This window comes from Coenobita brevimanus, chromosome 65, assembly GCF_032717465.1.
Source record: "Coenobita brevimanus isolate Jiangsu-jjx chromosome 65, ASM3271746v2, whole genome shotgun sequence".
Lineage (NCBI taxonomy): Eukaryota > Metazoa > Arthropoda > Malacostraca > Decapoda > Coenobitidae > Coenobita > Coenobita brevimanus.
This window is the reverse complement of record NC_137018.1, coordinates 818445-820944: the sequence shown is the minus strand read 5'-3', so window position 1 is coordinate 820944 and position 2500 is coordinate 818445. Positions and strand designations below refer to the sequence as shown.

The 2500-nt window shown below is 38.9% G+C and overlaps 1 protein-coding gene across 1 annotated transcript in view; it reads left to right on the top strand.

Annotated features, from left to right (window-relative positions):
• Positions 1 to 2500, top strand: part of Atg1 (serine/threonine-protein kinase unc-51-like protein Atg1) — a 180701-nt gene that overhangs the window by 70514 nt on the left and 107687 nt on the right. The window lies entirely within an intron of this gene.

Sequence of the window (2500 nt, the reverse complement as noted above, 5' to 3'; positions counted from 1 at the left end):
TAGGTGTCTTGAATGATTGCCTCTTTTGTTCGGCGGTAGAACGAATTGGAAGGAGTAGTTTAGTGGCGTTCTGCCGGTGATAATGGTAGCTGCATGCCTTCTTCAAGGGTAAAAAGAAAAGTACTGTTTTCAGCCGTCGATGTAGGTGCAGTTGGCCAAAGAAAGAAGTGTACAAACTAACTTCGGAACACAAAAGGGTTATATATTGACAGCAAATATTGCTAACAGATATGTAGGGAAGAAAAAAAAACACAGTAGGCTTGTTATTATTTGATGTTTCGGTAGCATCTGTTCATGGCAGTGTTACCAGTTAAATTCTCTCAAGCACGGCCAATACTTGTTTACTTCTTCCCGTGGCTGAGTGTTGGCAGCATTACCTGTAGTTTCCAAATTGTGCATCAACAGAATCCCTAACAAATTCCATGGAAGGTCCTTATCGAAAGCATTTTGGAAATTAAATGAATATAGTTAGCTCTTGAGTCCAGATTATCAAGGTTATCATTAAAATATAAGAGCTGTGTTAAAGTACTGGCACAGGATGTATCTCTACTGAAGTAGAGAGAGAGAGAGAGAGAGAGAGAGAGAGAGAGAGACCGAATATAGGACTGTGTTTCATGAGACTGAATTGTCTTTAAATTTCTTATGTTGAATACCGGTACCTGTTATTAATTCTGATAGTAGGCGAGCCAAAGTGAACAGTGACTGAGTTTTCTTAATTTTCTTTTCGAATATGTGTATACATAATACTGGTACAGGTAATCCACCGTGGGACAGGGTTTTCCCTGGCCTGAATAAAATCATCTGGTAGTCGCCATAGTAATACGGTTAATGGACGTCCTGTATTGCAAATTGTTAGCGTGACAGGTCAGGCCGTGATTAACTGAACTTTAAGTAGTACAGCTCGTCGTTATTTGTGTTTTATTAGTTATTACTAAAAGATACAGAATTGGGGAAAATAAAGTGTTAAGTTAACCCATAGCAAATAATGGTTTCCCTGAAAAATAAGGTTTAAACTTAAAAATCAGAAGAAGGAAAAATCTGGTGTTCGTAGATACGATATTGTTAAGCTTAGAAGGGAAGGAGAAGAAAAGGAGGAATTCAGATTAGAATGCAGAAATAGGTTTTTGGTGTTGGAAACGTTGGAAGAGGGGGAGAGAAGTGTAGATGAGATGTGGGAGGATGTGAACAAAGTTTTGCATGAGACTGCTGAATGTACGATTGGAAGGAGACATAGATTCAGGAGAAAGAAATGGATATCAGAGGAATCGTGGGATATGATAAAAAAGAGAGGTGAGGCTAAACTGAGGAGTGAGATGCAATACGTTGATGAACGAGAGATTGAATTAGCAAGAGCTGCGTACTGGAGTTTGAATTCAGAAGTAAGAAGGTTAGCTAGGAGAGATAAAAGAAGATGTGTGGATGAAAAGGTTGCAGAGACTGAAATCCTAATAAACAAAAATGATGGAGAGAGTCAAAGAATAGCATATGAATCGATTAGAGAACTGAGTGGTAATGCAGGTAAACGCAAGGAAATACCAATTAGAGACAGGGAAGGAAATTTATTGACCAAAGATGGAGATATTAAAAATAGATGGAAAGAGCATTTTGAGACGGTTCTTAATAGACCAATACCACCAGAAGAGGATATACCGTCTGCTCAGGAAGATTTAAATATAGAAACAGGAGAGTTGAGGCTTGCAGAAGTGGAGAAAGCAGTAAAACAGTTAAAGAATAATAAGGCACCAGGGGAGGATGATTTATTTCCGGAAATGTTTAAAGTGGAGGGGGATAGATTAATATTGATCTTGACCAAGCTATTCAATAAGATATGGGTGACGGGGTTACTACCATCAGTTTGGAAGAATGGTGTAATTGTTAAAGTTCCGAAGAAGGGAGACCTGAGTGACTGTGGTAATTGGAGGGGAATCTCTTTGTCACCGATAGCTTTGAAAGTTTTCAGTAGAGTGTTGTTAAATAGATTGGAGTCGGTGGTTGAGGGTATTCTGAGGGATGAACAGGCTGGTTTTAGAAAGGGACGTGGTTGCAGTGATCAGATCTTTATAGTTGGGCATTTGATGCAGCAAGTTAATGAAATGAGAGTACCGTTAAGTCTTTGTTTTGTTGATTTTGAAAAGGCTTTTGATAGTGTTTCGAGAGAGTCTATGGGGAAGATCATGAGACATTATGGAATACCAGAGGAGTTTGTGAGGGTCATTATGAACATGCATGAGGACACATTTTGTAAAGTGATGGTTGATGGTTGTCTGAGTGATTCGTTTGAAGTCAAGTCCGGAGTAATTCAAGGTGGTGTTCTATCGCCTTTACTATTTATATTGGTCATTGATTACATTATGAAACGTGTTGGAACAGAAACCGGTGCAGGTATACTTTGGGGAGAGAACAGGAAACTTTTGGATTTAGATTATGCAGATGATATAGTTTTGATTTGTGATGGGCCAGAAGAGATGCAGAGAGTGTTGGACTGTTTGGTGAGTGAAGG